Raw genomic sequence first — 21,946 nt, forward strand, 5'->3', positions numbered from 1 at the left:
CCTCTTGTTGTACATTCATGTCTGAGAATGAAGGGTAGGTTTCCAGAGGGAAAGTGTCTCTCCCCCATTCTTTTCCTCCTCTCAAGAATAATGTGGATGGGGCACCTGGGTGGCACAGTCAATTAAGTTTCCGACTTTGGCTCAGGTCATGATCTTCCCGGTCATGAGTTCAAGCCCCGCGTTGGGCTTTGTGCTGACAGCCACCTGGGTGGCTCAGTCAGTTGAGCATCCGACTTTAGCTCTGGTCATAATCTCATGGTTCACGAGTTCAAGCCCCCCTCTGTGCTGACAGCTCAGAGCCTGGAGCCTGCTTCAGATTCTGTGTCTCCCTATCTCTCTATCCCTCCCTAGCTCACACTCTCTCTCTCTCAAAACTTTAAAAAAACATTAAAAAATTTTTTTAATTATATCAATTGTAAATTAAAATAAATTTTTGCAAGTAAAATTTTTGAACATAGATATAATTTATATATAAAAAGTAACAAAAGATTATTGATTTATTTTCGTTACTAATCTTTAAACTATTTTGAAGCTCATAGATTTCTTGTATCCAAACTGAACTTAAAAAATAAAAATATAGGGGTGCCTGGGTGATTCAGTCTGTTGAGCATCCGACTTCACCTCAGGTCATGATCTCACGGTTTGTGAGTTCAAGCCCCACATCCGGCTCGCTGCTGTCAGCCTGTCAGGGTAGATCCCACTTCGGATCCTCGGTCCTACTCTCTCTGCCCCTCCCTCACTCCCCCCCCAATCGAAAAATAAATAAAACATTAACAAAATTATAAAAAAATAAAAATATAGCCACAGAGTAGTCAGTTATGTTGTTGACATCATAGTCAGTGAAATGGAAACCAAGTGATTTTCATTTAAAAAATTTTTACTAAAGGGTTGTGTGGTTCTATGTCAAATGTATTATGGGAATATTCACTTCTAACTTGTATTATAACACATACACACACACACACATACACACACACACACACACACAGAAAGCTGTAGTCCAGAAAAACACTGTAGAAAAAATAAAGGCAAAATATGAGAGTCCTTTGAAATACTTGAGAATAGCATATGAATATCAGACTGAAGTTTTTTAAATGTTACTCTTCATCTCTCTTAGTGAAATGACCTATGCAAAGCAAAACATGTTGGCTTCCTTCAAACATGGTGTGTGATTTAAATTTATTCCTTGACTAGCAAATGTTGTGTTGAGCAAATTGGTGACTGTATCTTTGTCAGAAATTCTACTGTCAAAATATCACTTCTTATGGTGTATTTATTTTGTATGGGCTTTGTTTTGGTTTGGATTGAAAAATAGTTATATGAAAAAAAAAGGAGTCACCCAAAAAGTAGGATAATTTTTCAAAAGCCAGTATAGAGAGAAAAAAGTTATTAACAGCATTATTTGACTTAAGGCTTCTAAATTTCATACAACCTAATTTGCCTCCTGACATAGTCTTTGAAACACTTAGAGATTTTCAGTTCCCTGTGCTACAACCAGAAACTTCTACAATGGAACATTAGAACCAGAAGGTACCTTAGAGACAATTAGTCTAAAATCCTAATTTTATAGATCAGGAAACTGGCACTTAGATAAATTAAACAACTTGGCCAGAGTTATAAACCCAAATGAGACAGAGCCAAATCTCCTTGACTTCCAGTCCGGTCCTCTTTGCATTTTCTCTCATGCTGTACCGTAACTGACTTGACTCCCAGAAATGTAGGCATCACCATTTCCTTGGATCTACTAGGTGAGAACTATCTGGACCAATAGTTCAAGTTAAAGTATAGTTGGGATTGGGTGAGTTTGGGAGGAGACAGAATGGAACCTAAAATCCTTGAAGTCACAATGTTTTTTGAGTTCTCGAACAGTATCTTAGCTAAAACATTAGAAAGTCATGGGGATGATTTGAAAAAGCTATCAAGTAAACAATTCTAACAGGCTTTGCCGGGCTACCTGGATGGCTCATTCGGTTAAGTGTCTGACTCCTGATTTCAGCTCAAGTCATGAGATCACCATCCTGAAATTGAGTCCTGCATAGGGCTCTACGCTGGGCAGGAAGCCTGCTTAGGATTCTCTCTCTCCCTCTCTCTCTGCTCCTCCCCCCACTCTCAAAATAAATAAGCAGAAAAGAAAAGAGAAAAGAAAAGAAAAGAAAAGAAAAGAAAAGAAAAGAAAAGAAAAGAAAAGAAAAGACAAGCTTTCCCACTGAAGAATAGATCAAACTGGCCTGTTGTGAAAAATGTCCTCTAAGCATATGTCCTGTCTACTGTTGAGGTTGGACTCAAGTGTAATCATTCAGCTGTGACCTACTCTGCACAGGAATCAGATGATAAGAGTGAAAATAAGATTTAAGTGACAACACTGGAAATGAGAACATGGGCATTGAGGTCCACATTGGGCATTTCACTATGTCCTCCCCCACATCTAGATGTTTAGATCTATGGCTGAGATGGGCTGCAGTTACACTGCCTACCATTAGGCAGATAGGGCAACGAGTGGCCTTCTCCCAAGGCTGGACAGCCCTGCCATGGTCAGTAGGAGTAGAATTTGTGGCAGACGGGATCCAAGCAACACATGTGGCCGGGCTGTGTGTGTGCCCAGTAGGTAAATGACTTAGAGAAAAGACAAAGCTTGCTCCCAAATATTAGCAAAAGGTTGACTGTCCTTTGTAAGAATTGAGGCCAGAAGTAAGAATGAGAATGAAAAATAGTCTACATGTTTCTACTGTTCTGGATTATAAACCGCTTTTGAGCAAGGAACATTTATCAATGCAACACATGTCCACTGAATATCGGGGCATGGGTCTAGTAGTCTACCTGGTGCTGAGTATATAGAGATGAAAGTTTCAGATACATTCTGTCCTCTCCCCAACTCGTGCATGCTCTCTCTAAAATAAAAGTAAAATAAAATAAAATAAAATAAAATAAAATAAAATAAAATAAAATAAAATAAAATAAAATAAACAAAAACATGTGCCTAACAGGGATTGTGTCTATTGTGTATAGAGTACTGATTTTGGAGCCGTTAAACTTGCCTTCAAGTTGAGTTACCACCAAATACCATATGATCTTGGTTAAGCTTCTCTAAGTGTTAATATCCTCACTTATACGATGGGCCTAGGAATTATGCTTCCTGCATGGATTGTATGGAGGATAAAGTGAGTGCCTGCCACCTGCTAGGTGTTCAGTGAATTTTAGCCATTATTATTAACTCTAAGTGAAAATATGATGCATTTGTTTGTGCCTTTATTAGCGATAAATACGTAACTGTAACGAGAACGATAGGGGTTCCAGCCCCCTGAAGTCTTGTGGAGGAGGCTGCTCTTTGTGTGTGTGTGTTAGTTTCTTTTGTTTCCAATTTTTGTTTAAATTCTAGTTACTTAATACACAGTGTAATACTGGTTTCAGGAGTAGAACTCAGTGATTCATCACTTCCATACCACACCCAGACTGGCTCATGATAACAAGTGCCCTCACTGATACCCATCACCCATCTAGCCCATCCCCACCCCCCCTTCACCTCCCTTCATCAGTGAAGGTTGCTCTTTGAATAAAGAAACCGGGCCAGACTGTGAGAGAGGACTACAGGTCGTCCTTGATATGTAACCAAGGCGAAAGGGGAAGGGATACCCAGTGGATGAAGGCAAGACAAGAAAAGCTGTGTAAGATTTAGGGAGAACAATAGTAGAATTTTAGTAGTGAGCAGAGAAAGGTGCCTTGACGATATGTAGACCATATAAATGCATGGCGGGGCTCGTATTTCTCTCTCAGATTGTCTGTCCTGTCTATCTGAAGTAACCATCTTCCATCAAAATACATGGCACAAAACACCTACATAATTCCTGAGCATCTCTGGCATTTTAACACACTAAGACTAACTCTGAACATCCTCAGTGTTTGCTGTTACTGCCTTCACTTATCCTTTGCTAAAATGTGTGAAAGCCTTCTTGGAGTGCCTGAGTGGCTCAGTCAGTTAAACATCCACTTTCGGCTCAGGTTATGATGTAATGGTTCATGAGTTCGAGTCCCCCATTGGGCTCTGTGCTGACAGCTCAGAGCCTGGGGCCTGCTTTGGATTGTGTCTCCCTCTCTCTCTACTCCTCTCCTGCCTGTTCTCTGTCTCTCTCTCAACAAATAAATAATAAGCATTAGAAAACACCTAAGTAAAGAAGAGACATGAATCTAAATAAAAACTAAATAAATACAATGTGTGAAAGCATTCTTTATTTAACTATAAATCGTTAGTAGGCAACATAGACTGATTTACATAATTTTTCATGTTGATTTATTTTTGAGAGAGAGACAAAGGCAGAGCAAGACAGGGGGAGGAGCAGAGAGAGAAGGAGACACAGAATCTGAAGGAGGCTCCAGGCTCTCAGTTCTCAGCACAGAGCCTGATGCAGGTTTCGAACCCACGAACCATGAGATCGTGATCTGAGCCAAGGTCAGACGCTCAACTGACTGAGCCACCCAAGTGCCCCTACATAAAGTGATTTAAATTAGATACTTCTGTGAAGAATTTAATCTTGCAATCTTTTTCTTTATATAGCAAATTAATGAAACAATACAATCTATTCTGTAAGGAAATGAGGTATATACATACCTATTATAATTTAGACTGCTTAGGGTAAATACAGCTTCATTTTGCGAAGATCCATTATAAAGGCTCCTACAGCAAAATATTAAGGCAAATGCGTGACAAAGCGGGCAAATACTGCAGTCGGTGTTTAAGAGAGTAGATGTTCTTTCGTAGTGGCAAGTGGTGATATTAGTTGGTGCTGACAAGAAGAAAGCTATCCTAATGTGCTCTTAAAATCATTGGCTCTCTTTATTTCTCATTAGCGAGGCCTAACACAGAAACAAACCAAATGGCCATGAATGGATTGATTCCCCTTTTATATTTTTAAGCAAGTTAAATGTAGGTAGCTGCTGTGATCGCATATTTACTATTTCACTTTTGCAGCTTTTAAAGCGACAAAAATCCAGCCCCCCGTCATGAGTTTGATACGTTAAACTGTCCTAAACATTGGCAATGCTGTGATGGATGAACATCACCAACAAACACTTCATACATTGTCACGCGAGGCTAATTCAGACTGCGGCAAATTAGCGGTATGTGGAAGAGAAACCAACGTGGTGAAAGTTGAATGTGGGAAACTACCAAGTGACAGGCTGTGCTGTGTGACGCGATGCAGTTTTATTAGTGTCTCATAAGATCTAAGGAAGCTTTGCCCAGGCTTTTTGTCTGCAGTGATCATTTAACTATGTAAGCCGGCCCAAGAGCAGCGCTGTGAGCAAGATTATGTTTTCACACAGTATTTGTTCTGAAATATGGATTAGTAATGAGTGTTACAAATAGGACTTGTCAGAAGAGCACCACAGAGACTTTTTTGCTAAATCAAAGATCCATTGCTTCACAAAAGATAGACATATTCCATAGTTAATGAGTTGTCCCAAGATCTGATAAGTATCCTTCAAATGTACAGTGGATTCTAAATGTGAGCCATTGAAAAATACGTCTCCACGCCTGAGCAGTATGTCCATTATGAAATCTATACATGTGTTCTGTACAATTTGTTATCTAAAAATGTTATGGGGAAAATTGAGTAACTTTGAAATGAATTAAACTTCAATATTCAATTTGCTCTATATTTTCAAGCAGAATTAGTTTTGAGAATTAGGATTTTAGTTCATTTATTATTGGAAAAGACCTTACTAGCTTATTCAAGCAAGAAAATTACCCCAAAAGCTTGCAAGATTTATAATGCTTAGGAAAAAAAAGGCAATTCAAAACCTAATGAGACATTTTAGGCCTCATTTACATCTCTAACCTGACCCATTTTCTGCAAAACGTTTTTGTTGGTAATTTACATACTAAAAGCTCGTTATTTATCCATCCCTAACCAAAAAGTTGATGAGATTACTAATACCATAGTGAAGTTAACATTACCCTACAAGCTAAATATGGCCATTTCTAGCAGGTAGACTATTGACTCATTTATCCAGCTATAATCTCTCTCACATGCTGGAAATGCATCCAAATTCTGAGAGTGTGATGTAAAAGCTCGAATATCTCATTGCCACGCTCATTTTATTGGCAGGAGTTGTTCCAGGAACGCACCCTTGGAAAATGAGGCACATTAAGGTGGTCTGTGTATGTGCACACATGTAGCGATCCAGGAAAATGATGCAATGAAGTGCATTCTCTAAAACGATAGTAAAAATATGTATCTGTAAGTATAGTCAGCTTATAGGTTTATAGAGTTTTATTAAAAATATATTTAGGGGCGCCTGGGTGGCTCAGTCAGTTAAGTGTCCGATTTCAGCTCAGGTCATGATCCCGCGGTCTGTGGGTTCGAGCCCCGCATCGGGCTCTGTGCTGACAGCTCGGAGCCTGGAGCCTGTTTCAGATTCTGTGTCTCCCTCTTTCTCTGACCCTCCCCTGTTCATGCTCTCTCTCTCTCTCAAAAATAAATAAATGTTAAGAAATTTTTATTAAAAAAAAAGAAAAAAATATATTTATATTTTTATTAAAATGTTTCTTATCCTATTTTACATGTTTATATTTGAGTATATATTATAGATATTGTTATATGTTATATATTTTACCATTATGCCATTTGGTGATATATATATTGTCACCATCTGCAGATAATTCTTACCTTAATAACTTACTCTCAAAGTTACTGAGTCATTATGGTAACTTGGCTAATTTTCATAATATAAGTGTCTATGAAATATGAGTTCAGTTGATAGATACATAAGTTATTTGGATATCATTTGGGCTTACGTTAAGAGTTACACTCCAAGACCTTCAAGATTGTCCTCAGGTGTAACTTGCCTTCCTCCTAACTTGAACCCCCTCTGTAAGCGGCATACACATCCTCCTGGAACCCAGAAATTGCGAAGTGCTTTATCTATGCGTGACTCCTTGTCCAAGGAATTCTTAACCAGCGTGCATTGCGAGTCCTTTTCTAAGTTCCTGTCCTTTGGGGCAGGGCCCAACCTGATTTTAGTTTGTTCAGCATCTCCTGCAAACCCTCCTGCCCAGATTAGGCCAGCATTGTGATCAGGGCCAGACCGGAACAAAGAAGTACCCAAACTTGACCCTTCCGGTGGCCTTAGAAAGCCCCGAGTCTGAGGAGCCACCTGAGACAACCGCAAGTCCGTCCCCTCCCTGGACAAATGTGGCATCATCCCTTTCCTAGTTTATTTCCCTTTGCTCAATGAGTTTCAGATCATGTTTGTTTCCAGAAACTGTTTGCTATTGTACTCTTCCTGTTATCAGAAGTTTTACAACAGGACACACAATCGATTATACACAGAGATAACAGACTTTGGTGAATGCAATTACTATAAACTCATCTCCAAAGCACATTGCCATTCACCAAGCCCTATTATCGTATGACATTTTAGAGGCAACTTATGTCCCTATTATCATGTTTTTGTTGCCTATTTTGAGGCAGTAAGTGCTGTTGCCACTGCAGTCACTGTCTTCTCTGGTGTTACCACCATTGCGGTTGTGGCCGCCACAAAAGCTGGCTCTTGAGGAAAACCACGTGAGCAGTTGGATTTCTCAACTCTCTGGGGTAGCTGGGAAACTCAGGTTCTGGTGGTCCCACGTGCGGCATACCAGTCTTCCAAACAGCACGCTGCAATCAGATTTCTACTTAGCCACCTGGAATATCTTTGGATAACGCGTCTAGTGCTATAAGCGATTGATAGCAGTCACTGAACACTTTGTATTTTGTGTGAAAACGTTTTGCCTTGTGTAAAATGCCCGAAGTACGTGGTGCTAAATGATGTACACCAGCTCTGGGTTTCTCATTACACGGTAACATCTTCTGGCACAGCAAAGGGTTTTGAGGGGGACGGGGAAGTGAGTTTAGGGTTTTATTTGTGAAGAAAATACCGTATGGGCATTATAGTTCTTACACACTCATTTCAAGAATATTTTGTGATGATCTTAAACGATTATGGCGCCCTGTTTTCTGTTTCCCAGAAAATTAAATGTATTTTAAGATTCCATGTCTACCCATTCCTTTTGAATCGTTTATACGAGAAACGTTGGATAATACTTTCTCTGGGGTAGTAATGAAAGACCCCTGCCACTTAGAGTCCAGGGGAGGGAACCAACAAAAAGACCACAAAATAATGACATATTGAGTTACACTAGGAGGGATGAGCGGAAGACTGTAAAATTCAGTATGGAGACAGGGTTGGTATTTAGATAGGGTGGTCAAAAAGACTAACTGAGTGGGAGCCGTTGAAATCAGGACTGAAAGGTGAGAAGGAGCCAGCCAAGTGTGTTGAATGGGAATAGCGTTCTAGATAGAGCATGCTAGGGAGAGATTCTGACACAGCAGAGCACAGCATAACTGGAATTGGAAGAAGGCGCTCTGGTTGATATATGATGGTGTACCTTAGGGAGGTGCACAGAAATGAGACCGAAGAGGTAAATGAGGAAAGACCATGACCGTGGTACCAAACGCTGGGTACCATCAACACTCCCTGACTCGAATTCACACGGACAACTGTGGCAACCACTCCTCCCCACTCCTCCTATCCTGGACAACACCTTCCTCTGAAAAAGCTCATTCAGTATGGGAACACAGTAAAGAAAGTGTGTTTTCTGTGGAGGGATCAGCTCCCAAGAAACAGAGATGAGAAGAGTCCAGGTTAAAATTGCCGAGATTTTTTTTTTTTTTCTCAGCTCAGCAACCAGTAAGTCATTTCACCTTCCCTGGGGCAGAAGTTGCCTGGATTTTTGTCCTAACGGAATGGCCATAAAGTGAAAGGAAACCCTAGGAATGGGGAAGGAGCTTTGTGTTAACAGTTGTGTTGTCTTCCTCATCCATCTAGAAGTAATAACCTATCGTGTTATAAAGGTAAACCCTTTCTGTGAAGTTGAACTTATTTCCACTGCTGGCAGCATCCAAAATGTGTACTGTCATAAGGTGCACAAACTAGATATGCCCAATACATGATCACACTAGGCTTCAATACTATCACTTCAACATCCTAAGAAAATGAAATCCGTTGACAAGAAGATCAGAACCAGTATCTTGATGAACCTGCTACTTACCTATAGGCAACCATGTGCTTTTAGAGTTTTCTCTATATCTTAAGTGGATACTGTATGCTTACAAATGTGCAATTCGTGGCAAACTTAGGCACTCCTTTCTCTTTTCCTGGGAAAAATATTAAAACTCGTGGCATTATAGATCTTTAAACGTAAGAATTACCAATAAAAATTGATTTTATACATGTAGGTTATTCGTATGCAATCCTAGTAGTTGGTGGTTTTTATATAAGGAATGCCCTTCTCTCTCCAGGCCAAGAGCTGTTTCCTAAGAAGCGCTGCTTCCTAAGAAGCCTGGGTGGCCACCGTGCCCCACGTAGGCAGAGCCCGGGGGTCCTGGGCACAGTGCACTGAGTTTGCTGGCAGCCGGCCCACCTGAAGGTCAGGAACAGCGTCCTGGGACTACACAACAATGGTGAGTGCCCGTGCGAGGCCAGGCGCTTTGATAGCCCTGTCTCCTGGAGAAACTTGTTTTCTGATTTCCCAGTCAGTCCTGTCATTCTTTGAGATGTAACTTCTAAGGAACTGCCAAACATCTACCTTTTCTCTTTACACTTTTTTTTTTTTTGCACCCTGCCTATAGCCAGACTACTTCTGTAAATAAATGACATCTTGCTTTTTATTTGTGCACAAGCATGCAATGCCACACATGCCAACCCACAAGCAGAAAGAAAGAAATCGGACTATTTTGTAAGTCTTTAATCTCACCAGTGCGTTTCTTTCAACATCAGTTAGAAATAGCTATTATCAAGTGTCCAGCTGCCAGGAGCCTTTGAAATCCAGTAATTATTTATGAGAATTTTATAGAGAAGAGGTAGAAAACATAAAATAGCTTTGGTTCATAAAACAGGAAAGATAAATGTTGCCAGAAAAAAAAAAATCTATAACAAGTGTGTAGTGATCTATGTGAATGAGAATCTGTCGTACGCTAGTGAGATCGTTAAATGGAAATCAAGGCTATTTGCTGTGTTGATGAGCAGATCCTATACATCTACATAAAGCAGGTTTATTTCATAAGAGACGTATAAATCTAATTTTCAGTGTTAGAATGTTGTCGGGCACGCTGATGGATATATCATAAAGTAAAACTCTGATAAAGCTGCATCTTTCCCCTTTTTTTTCGGTGTCGTTATGGTCATTGTTAAAGTTTGTTGATATGGAATTTGGAAGTGGTTCTAAAGATAATTATACTTTTACTATCCACTTTATAAGCAAGAATTATAAAAAGTAGAGAAGCGTAGAAATTTACTATTTGCTGCACCATATATCCTTTGAGTGCTCCACTCTTTGATGGTCTCTGACTATATTTAGAGAGAATATTGGCGTATGATGCAGGCGAAGATTGAGAGCGGGGATTCGATAGAACATCTAAATGTCACAGGTGCTATTGGAATGCAAATGTACTTTTCTATACAGTTTATAGGTATTATATATAGCTAGAGTTCTACACCATATTTTTACACTTTGCTTTCTGACTTTGTCACCTATTACCTTTTCCCAAATTACTAGAAACTAAAAATACCCTCATGAAATCAAGAGCATGAATGCTCTGGCAAGTAAAGAGAGTGTAAGTTTTCTGCTGTCGTTAAGCTATAGGCTATATATCACATTCCAATATTGCTGGTGGGTTGAACTGAACTAATTACGCACTGTGAGGAATCTTCCTGACATGGGACTCCCGGTCTGTCAACATGGGATAGATTTTACTTTGGAGATAAGTAATTTGGGTAATCTAATTATTTGAAGAAGGAAGGAGGATAAAAATGAGTAATAAAATTATAGGAAAATTATATTTTAGTAGCAGTTGAATTGAAAGTTAGAAAACACATGTAATTAATGAAGGGGTTCTTTTATTTGGTCTTTTAACCATAAAATCGAAGTCTTTAAATTTGTTCATTGACAGAACTCATCATTCAGTTTTGCAGAAATTAAAATTAAGAAACAATTTCCTTTCAGAGCAAAGTGAGACGGTTCCTGTTTCATTGAATACATCATATTAAATCGTATGAAAAAACCTGTCACTCAGGTCACGCTGCATGTTTTTTTTTTATTTTGTTAATGTTTTTTATTTATTTTTGAGACAGAGAGAGACAGAGCACGAGCAGAGGAGGGGCAGACAGAGAGGGAGCCACAGAATCCGAAGTAGGCTCCAGGCTCTGAGCTGTCAGCACAGAGCCTGATGCGAGGCTCAAACTCATGAACCACGAGATCATGACCTGAGCCGAAGTCGGATGCTTAACCGACTGAGCCACCCAGGTGCCCCTACTCTGCATATTTTTAAGCCAAATTGTTCATTGAGCTACTAACTAATATGTAGAGAAAATGCTATATTTAAATGATATCCTCATTTACTTACTGATACTACATTAATGGGTTGAAAACATGGCACTTAACACGGGCATTTTTTAAACCCTTGGAAGCCGTGAACGTCCAAACTGTGCTCTGTCTGATGACATCACCGCAGCAGCATTGATACCAAAATGTGCATTTTTAGAAGCTCTCTAATTCATGAATACAATGGGTTCTATTCCTTATGATAGCATTTTTTTTTTTTTTGGAGATAGTTACCTGAGTAATATCCATTGCAAACTCTTTCAGAGTGATTTTGCAGAAATAAAAAAAATTGTAAAGGGCTATACCTGCTTTCTTACTAGAAAATATTTGAAATATTGAAATATTGAATATTTGAAATACTGAAATATTGAATATTTGAAATATTGAAATATTGAAATATTTCAAATATGACAGAAATATTTGAAAGAGGAAAAAAAAAGCATCGGCCCCTTTTCCCCCTAAACATTTGATTGTCTTCCGGATCCTGGGAATTTGCTTTGCTTATCTGGGAGCTTGAGATTCCAACTCAGAATGTGACTTGACTTGTCCAGATGACGCCATTTTCTCCTACTCTCCCGGTATTGTTTAAATTTCTGTTGATATTTTCACAACATCCTTCAGTGGGAAGTGTAGAAAACACCAAAGTGCTATCTGTTAAATCTCCATGTGTAAGCCTGGATGCATTCATTATTCCAGAGCTGATGATTCCATAATATGTGGTGTCACTAAGGAGAATGAAAATCTCACTTTGGACTTGCCACCGCAATAATTTTCAGTTATAGGCTACAATTAATCTGAATCATGACAACAAAAGAAACACTTAAGAAATGTAATTTTCGTCTTTCGTTAAAGAAGTTTAATGTAAGCCACATTCTTCCACTCAACAAACATTTATGTGCCAGGGACTTTGTTGCAAGGTGTTGGGGATCATGAAATTCACACCTACAGTGTGCTATCATGACACGTTTTTCAGAGCGATGTACAAAATAAAGTGCAAAACTGTATCTCGGTTTACATGTAACAGGCAGGCCTGCCATTGTCAACGAAGAGAATGAGCTGCTGTGAGAGCAGACTTGGAGCTTAAGGTAGCTTTGTAAGGAGGAGCGATGGAGGCAGCGGAAAGAGCAGGTACACAGTTCCTGAGATGGGGCCCTGCCTAGCATGCGTGTTGAGCTGAAAGGGACCCAGCGTCCTCAGAGCACAGGGAGCAGAGAGGACCTCCAAGATCCTACCGCTGCAATGAGTGAATGAAAGGTCACACAGCACCTTGTAGACCCCATTAAAGACATTTTATCTGTATTCTAAGGGCAATTAGAAGAGATAAGAGTTCTTTATTTGTTAATTACTTATTAAATATTTACTTATTTAGAGAGAGAGAGAGTACGTGCGCAAACACACACACACACACACACACGCACGCATGAGAGGGGGAGGGGCAGAGAGAAGGAGAGAGAGAATCCCAAGGAGACTCTGCACTGTCAGCATAGAGCCTGTTGTGGAGCTCTGTCTCACAAGCCATGAGATCATGACCTGAGCCAAAATCAAGAGTTAGACACCAAACAAACTGAGCCACCAAGGCACCCTGAGGTAAGATTTCTATTTTAAAAAATCATCACTCTGATTTATATGTGGAGAATAGAACAGACCGAGAAAGGAGAGGAGAGGATAAGGGAAGACCAATTGGGCAGATTTCACAGCACTTCAGGAAGGAAAGTGTGAAGGTATAAGGTCTAGGAGAAGGTGGAGACAAGGACATGTTCACAGCTGGTTCAGAAAGAGAGTACACCGGAGGGACTAGCGATGAGAAGAGCCAAAATGACTCGTGTGTTTCTGGCCAGAGAAACATACTGGTCTTTTTAATTTTTGTTATGTTTGGTTTGAAGTGGCTACAAAAGATCTAAAATGGATAGAGGGTATCTGTGGTTTTAGAGCTCAGAAATCTGGACAAAAGTTTGAAATTGGAGTCACTGGCTTTTACATGGCAATTGAAGTCATGGTAGAGAATGAGATTGTTTGGAGAGAGATCACTGGGAGATAAAAGAGAAAGCCCTGGACAGAAAGAACTTGAAGGACTTCAAGCTCCAGTGACTGGGTAGAGAAGGAACAACTGAGAAAGGAGACTGAGAAGAAATCAAGAATTACGAAAAACATACAAAGTGAGATCATTCTAGGAACCAAGGGAAGAAGAGAGTATTGTAGCAAAGTGCTAATAGGTCAGTAAGGTGAGAGTTATGAAGTATCTCCTTGAACTAAACAACAAGAATATCTTTAGTAGCCTTAGCAACAGAGTTTTGTTAGAGCAGTGACTCAAAATCCAAATTAAAGAAGGTAGTTGTGTGAATGGTAGAGGGAGAAATAGAATCAACACATGCAGACAACTCTTTCCAAATTTGGCTATGAAGTTGAAAAGATGAATAGAAATTCATAAGGGGAAAGATGTGAAATGAACAGAGGCTTTTTGTGTTTTTTTTTAATGTTTATTTATTTTGAGATGGCGGTCGGACAGAGGAAGAGGGAGACAGAAAATCCCAAATAGCTTCCCATACCTTCAGCACAGAGCCCAACTCAGGGCTCGATCTCACGAACCGGGAGATCATGACCTGAGCTGAAATCAAGAGTTAGATGTCCAAACAACTGAACCACCCCAGCACCCCCAGGAGGTTTTTTTTTTTAATGATACTGTAAAATTCTGGAAAAAATTGGCAGAGATGGGTCTCAGCAATCCAATGCAAAAGATGGTCTTGTAAAGGAAAAGGGGGCAGGCACCTGGGTGGCTCAGTCGATTAAGCATCTGACTTCAGCTCAGGTCATAATGTCATGGTTCGTGGATTCGAGCCCCACATCAGGCTCTGGGCTGACAGCTCAGAGCCTGAAGACTGCTTCAGATTCTGTGTCTCCCTCTTTGTCTGCCCCTCCCCTGCTCATGATCAATCTTTCTCTCTCCAGCTCTATCTCTCTCTCAAGAATAAATAAACATTAAAAAATAAAGGAAATGGGATATCATTCACGCTGTATCACAAGAGAAAGAGGAAAGGGTGGAAGTTAATGCTGAAAGATTCTGTTGGTTTGGTGATGGTGGATTGAAGTACTTGCTGTAGGAAGGATGATCATGTTAAGAATATTAGGGAAAGATAGAGTCATGGGGTGGAGGGGAGTAGGGGTGTTTGAAATAGCCATTATATTGAACAGAGAAGGAGAAGAAATAGAGAAACACAGTGGGCTTGTTCAGTGATGCTGAAACATTGTTGAGGGTGGTGACTATGACTTTTCAGGGAACTACATGACTTTTCCAGCCCTCCAGCAGGAAAACTCACATAGTCCAGGATGGAATTTTCCAACTAGTGTGGAATGAAACAAAAGAGCATGAGGCTGCAAGATGGCGGTAAGAGAATAATCAATTTTGCAGGGCTATTGATACCAACCAGCAATGGAAATGAAACAAAGACCAGAAAACCTGGTGCTGTGCGACTGATGGAGTCACACAGCAGATGTAGTGAGAGTAACTGAGCCAACAGGGCAGATGGAGAGAAGTTTGTGGTGAGACAGAGGATGTTTGATTGAACATTTTGAAGTAGAGTTTCAGGTATAGGTAAATATTCTAATTTTGACACTGAGAGTGGGTGGCTGAGGCGGAGTGGATGAAAAGCTCCCTGAAAATGTGAGTATCAAGAGAGTAAGGGACCAGATCATGCCATCCAGTGATAGCAGTGATTGGGATGGGGAGACCCAGTTGCCCAAATCTTAAATTGATGAAGACTCTTATGCAGGGTTTAGCTGTCAACAGCAGAGGAAAGAGGTGAAGGGAGGCCTGAGTAGGTAACATAGATTGCAAGAGTAGTCTTCCCCCATGATGATAAAGGGGCGATGCCCTGTAAATGGTGCGGAGCAACAAGCAGATTACTCATCTTTCATAAACGATACCGTCCTTTCCTTGTTCCGTATGTATCTGTCTATGCTGTGTGATCTGAGAGGAAACAGCAGCCTTCAGTCCAAACCCCGACGCCATTAGTCGCATAGTGGTGCCTCCATGCTTTATGAGTGTCAGGTCCTCACTCTCTGTCCTTGGCCAACACAGGACTGTTGGCCTGTTGGTCTTGTAAGACCGAGTCTTACAAGAGTTGCACAAGTGATTTTTGCACAAGAATCTTGCACAAGATTCTTCTTAATTAGGTGTGCTAATTAACATCTCTGCACTTCAAATTCCTCGTGTGTAAAATGGGGGTAAAAATAAGAAGTGCCAATGTGGGATTGCAATGACTGATGGAAATACCGTGTATAAAATCAGCTGGCATTACTTGTCACATACAAAGTATTTAACAAATAGATACCAATGGAATTATTATTATCATTATCATTATCATGAATCTATCATGCATCCCATTTACTAATATTTAAACTCAAATAATTTTAAAAGGTTTCCTGGAGTTAACTGTGCTCCTCCTTTGCCTCCATGGCATTACACATTTTGAAATACCCCCAAGGTCCCCCTTACTCTCCATATGACTGGCACGTTCATCTTAAACCTGTTCCAGCCACAAATCTCTATTCCTTCTGGACTAAAATGTATTTACCATCAACCCATCTGTAGTGGACAAGTCATATTATCAAATAAATCACGTATCCCAGGCATCTGAAACAAAACTTGCATCAGCAGGTGCAGGAGAAAAGTAGCCTGTTAATCTAAACTGAGTAGGAGAGTGAGGATTCTTTTCTTCATCCATTATAAGTGCTGTTTTCTGGTGCAGCTGACTATGAGAAAAGAAAATTATGAGTTATAATAATCAATCTTAGAAATGATGAAAATTTTAACATCCCCCCATCATGCCTGCTGAGCAGAGGTCTTAATCTGGCAATATTTCAAATATGATAAAAAGATGTTTGAGTAACATTCTTCAAGGGTTTATGAAACATTAAATCCTATAGAAACATATCTAAAATACCTGGTATTTCAAGGTGTAATAACTGGCTTATTATTTAAATGAATAACTTTCTAAAATGCATGTCCAACAGGAAAGCAATCATGTGAGCAATACTTCGATTAATATATATATAATACATTATATTATATATATATATATATAGTTAAATAATATCAGGTTGCTTACATTTAGGTGATATTGGTGCTAAGTGATGGAAGAAAACATCATCTGTGACAAGGTATAATTAGCTTAGTCTTTCCGTATATATTCATTGCAATTTTTTTAAAAAGTTAACAAAAAAACTCAAAAGTCAGAAAGTAGTGGATTCAGCCTAATTTTTCATATTAGTGATGAGGCTGTCCTAACAAGAGAGTCAGGGGGAAGAGATTGTAGACTGGGGCATTCCCAACAATAGAAATCAAATAGAACGTGAGTAGTTAAACTGTTCTTATAATGACAAGGAGACAGACAGGTGGCATTCACTGAGCATTTCTCTGCTGAAAAATCTTATGGACACTAGTTATGGCATATCTCATTTAATCATCATTCACTAACTATTGTCCCCATTTTCATATTATTCAAAAAAAAACGGTACTAGGAAAGATTGACTTAGTAGAAAGCACAGCTATTAAGTGACAGAGCTGGAGTCTGAATTCTGTCAGATGCCAAAGCCAGTATTCTGATCACTGACGTATGAACCCTCAATTTATCCTTGGATTGTCTAGAGAGCCTTGGACCGTTAACCTACTCATTGCAAGTTCTTACCCAATTTGTTCTGATCTTGACATAACACAGATAAGGCAGTTAAGAGTTTAAACCCAAGCAATGAACAAATGATTTATTGAGTCTTAGAAAAAGCAGCAGAACCTGCTAGAACAAATTTTGTCAAAATTTGTCATTTTCTTTCAGAAATTTTTAGACTGACAAAGCAGGATTCAGGACTCTAAGCTAATATAACAAAGCTCCTGTCATAATACACGTAAGAGCAAGATGCTTCGATGAGAGCTAGATGATGGAACAGATGGGTAATACTTGTGCTGGGGTTGTGTATTATCAGATAATTATATTGACAAATGAAGGTTATACATAGACTGTGGGAATTAGAGATTAAAAGTAGGGTTTTAAACGTGTAAAATGAATTATTCAAAATTTCTTATCTAGAATATTTTAGAAAATATTTTGAATGAATAATGTGTTAGGAAATGTTTGGGATTTTACAGAATAGATTAAAAGGTTTTCATTGCAAGACTGCGTTCTTTGAATAATCAAGAAGTTTGATTCAGAATTATCCATAGAATTGTTTAGACAGTTTTAAAAGAAAGAATAAGAGATCTCTATAGCTCATCTCTTACATTGGGGTAATGGATTTATGGTTTGAACATTTAATAGAAAAATGATTTTGCAACTAATAGACAACATTAGAACAGGGATATTCTTCCTCTAGAGAAAGGCTTTAAAAAAGTTCCTCAATAACTTAATTGGTGATAAAACAGCACACAAAAAGAGGAAGTGAATTAAATCTAATAGGGAGAGTTTATTTGAAGTTTGCATTTTATAATAGAAAATGATTTCAAAATAGTGATCATGGCATTTCAAAATGATTTGTTTTCATTTTTAATTTCTAATATTGAATAGCATACAGAAAAGTAAATGTCAGTGGGCTAAGAGCTTAAACTTGGTGAAGTAATAATCCTATTGGTAAGCAGCTTATTATGAAAGATACAAGTCAAAAAAAGGCAGAGCAAACACAGACGTCAATATGTTTTCCTCAAGTTTAGAATGATTATTTATTTTAGAAGTTTGAGTCAATTTCATTATTCTGTCTCCCTCTTGGTAGTCAATTTATTGTTTAGGGATCTCTCGATTAAACCCTGTCACTTCAGGGGAAGTTCAAGAGAATAGTGCATTATTGATATTACAGAAACAGTTGTTTCTGATCAATACATTTTGAACCACATACGGGTATATCTTTAAGGACATAATTCATCAAAAACAGGCTTACTGGGGCTCCTCATGCTATTTTCATTGATTTTCCCTTTCTAGGAAGACACAGTAGATACTCTATATATGACATAAGAGTTATATTCAAAATAAAGAAGTCACTTGCTCAAAAAATGCTCAGTTACAAAGAAAAAGTATAAGGATTTTAAAGGAGACATAAAATTGAATTTAAGTTACTATTCTCACATTTTAATATCCTGTGCAGAAAATGTAATTGAATGACTTACATTTTTCTTAAAGATTACACATAAGGAATACCAAATTCGAGGTGTGAATTCCATTCTTGACTTACTGCATGAAATGGAGGTAGAAAATTACTTTTATTTAGTGTTCTTATTGCTACTGTATAGCTTTCTTTTAAATTTAGAATTAAGTATAAGTATACATCCTTTATGCTACGTGTGTTCTACGTGTTTGTTGGGGCAAATTTTAAAAGAACGATTTGAATTCAATGTTAAATCTTCTAAATGAACTCCGTGTACAGCAAATAATTGATTGATTAAGAGAATAATAGCCTTCTAATCTTGCAAATCTCCATTCTCATATATAATGCTAGCTTAAAATCAAGATACCATATTCTTTTCAGTATGCGCAGAGAATCTTATACGAAGGCTGAAGGAAAGTGATGTATCTTAAATTATTTTCTGAGATAGAAAAGTACTGCTCAGTAGAAGTAGTGGGAAAGAACTGATTCTTAAGTGAGGCTTATTCACTTTTTAAAAAGCGATTTGTTTTTTGTTCTCTAAAATCCAGAAATCGTAAGCCACATTCTGCATTTTAACCCCAACATCTGCCCAAATAGTCCCTCTTCCTAATTTTTTCATTGATGGTGCAATCCATCATCATTGGAAGTTACTTGAGTGAAATGTCTTCCAGGATTGCCATTAAGAAATCCTATGTGTGAAAAAAACAAGAACAAAAAACAAAAAAGCTAGAGATGTATACACAGCTGCACGTGACACCTGACTCACATAGCCATTAAATGTCCAAACTGCCACTGTATAGGTTATCTGTCTCCTGGTCCAACCTTCATGTAGGGATTCCCTGATCACCTTGTCTCCCACTCTCCTCCCAAAACCTTGTTAATGCAGTCAATCTTCTCATTGTTCTAGTGAATTACTTTCCATAAAGATTGTCTCCTTGTCGTGTGCATTGGTAATTCATTACTTTTTATTACCGAGAAATATTTCATTGCATGGATATATTTTATTTACCCATGCACACCAATGGAGGGATATTTAAGTTGTAATATTTTTTTTTGAATAAAGATACTAATACTTAACAACAGTGTATGGACATACACTTTTACTTCCCTTTGGTAAATACCTTGAAAGTGGGACTTCTGTGTCTTAGGGTAAATGTACATTTACTTTTAAGACATCAACAAGTGGTTTACCAAAGTGCTCAAGAGTATATTGCATTTGCATCAGCAATAAGAGAATGAGTTGTACCACATTTCCACCAAAACACGGTGTTGTCCGTCCTTTTAATTTTAGTCACGGTGGGGTTATGTAGTGGTATCTCATTGTGGTTTTAATTTGCATATTCCTAACGACTAATGACATTGAATATTTTTACGTGCTTATTGGATATTGGGATATTTTATCTTATAAAGTATCTCAATGGGGACACCTGGCTGGCTCAGTTGGTAGCACATGTGTCTCAGGTTTCTGAGTTTGAGCCCCATGTTGGGTGTAGAGATCATTTACAAATAAAATCTTTAAAAAAATGCATCTATCTGATCAAACGTTTTGCTCATTTAAATAGATAGTTACTTATCTTCTTATTGAGTACTTCATGTATTCTGAATAAATCTTTTTTCAGATATATGTTCTGCGAATATCTTCTCCAGTCATGACTATCCTTTTCATTTTCCTAGTAGTGTCTTCTGAAGAAAACACGTTTAAATTTTGATTAAGTAGAGTTTATTAACTTTTTGGGGGGCTTTTAAGATTTGGGCTTTTTATATCCTATTTAAGAAATCTTTGTCTCATCTAAAGTGACAAATGTTTTCACCTACATTTTCTCTGAGAAATTACATCATTTTGGTTTTTATATTCAGATCTGATTTATATCTGTTTTTCAATACGACATCCAATTGTTCCTCCACCATGAGTTCAAAAGTCATTTTTTCCTCACTGAATTCCCTGGAACTCTGCCCAAAACCAATTGGCTATATAAGAATGGGTCTATTTATAGACTGTTTTGTTCTATCAATCTTTATGCCAGTACCACATAGCGTCCTAATTATTGTAGCTTTATAGTAAGTCTCCAAATATGGTAAATGTTTTTTTTCCTTTTTGAAAATTATTTTCGCTACTATTGTTCCTTTGCATTGCCATGTATATATCACAGCCTTTTAAACTTGAAAACCTGCTCAAAGTTTGACTAGAGTTGCATTGAAAATATAAATCAATCTTGGGAGAATTGAACTCTTATCAAGATTAAGTCTCCTAATCGCTTCTCATTTATTTTGGTCTTGTATTCAGCAATATTTTGTAGTTCTCAGTGTAAAGACCGCACACATTTTTTAAAAATTTATCTCTACATATTTCATTATATTGATGCTATTTTAAATGGCATCTGTTACAAATTTTTATTTTCCAGTTCTTTGTTTTCTCATACTTAGGCATACAATTGATATTTGTATGTTGTTACTGTATTCTGTTACATCAAAACTCATTTATCAGTTTTAGGAATTATTTTGTATATTCCATAGTATAATTGAAAAATCATTTCACCTGTGAATAAAGGCAGTTTTGTTTATTGTCTCCAATTTATGATCTCCAGTATAAATCTGAACAGAGAACCATGCCTTCTTACTGATCTTAGGGATGAAGCATTCAGGCTTTCACCAGTAATGTGATTTTCCTGTAGGTTTGTTATAAACAGTATATATCTGTGTGTTGCCTTTTTCTATACTCTAGCAATCTCTGTCTTTTAGTTGGAGTCTACTTTTATTTATATATTGATAGTTTATAAAATATGTATTTATACATATGTATATGTATATTTATACATATGTATGTATATGTATATATATCATTAATTGAAATGATTTGGTGAAAAGTTCCCAATTTCCTATATATTTCCATTTGGCCAGATGTTGTTTTCATCTTTTTCCTGCCTTAATTTAGATTAAAGGAATATTTTTAGTATTCCATTTTATCTTTATTGTGGGTTTATTAGCTCCATTTTTTTAGGGCTTACAGTACACCTTTAAATTATGACAGACAACTTTTCAGTAGCCTCCTGCCACTTTACTTGTCGGGTGAGAAACTTGCAACATTATATACCTTCGTTTCTTCTCTCTTATCTTTTGTGCTAATGTTATCATATATTTTACTTTTGTGTATTATAAATTCCACAATACGCCATTACAGTGTTTTATTTTAAAGGGTTAACTATCTTGTAAAATGATTAAAATAAAGAAAAATAATTGCTACTTACTCAAATACCATGTTCATAGGTTTTCATCTATCTCTGAACATCCAAATTTCTGTCTTTTATAGTTTTCCTTTTGTTTGATAAGCATCTTTTACTATAATTTGCAGTGCATATCTGCTGCTGACGAATTCTCTCAGATTTTGTTTATCTGACAAAAGGCCAT

At 37.9% G+C, this 21,946-nt stretch overlaps 1 protein-coding gene across 9 annotated transcripts in view; it reads left to right on the plus strand.

Moving 5' to 3' along the window:
* The window catches only part of TENM3 (teneurin transmembrane protein 3), a 1,304,603-nt gene that overhangs the window by 9,393 nt on the left and 1,273,264 nt on the right, over positions 1 to 21,946 (plus strand). For 7 of the 9 annotated variants that reach the window (XM_045056767.1, XM_023252313.2, XM_045056769.1 and 4 more), the window contains exon 1: positions 9,337 to 9,497. The gene's annotated coding sequence lies outside the window, so the exon portion shown is untranslated. Of the gene's footprint in view, positions 1 to 9,335; positions 9,498 to 21,946 lie in introns of those variants that run through there. The other 2 variants (XM_045056763.1, XM_045056771.1) reach the window with 2 other exon arrangements.

This window comes from Felis catus, chromosome B1 (genome assembly GCF_018350175.1).
Source record: "Felis catus isolate Fca126 chromosome B1, F.catus_Fca126_mat1.0, whole genome shotgun sequence".
NCBI lineage: Eukaryota > Metazoa > Chordata > Mammalia > Carnivora > Felidae > Felis > Felis catus.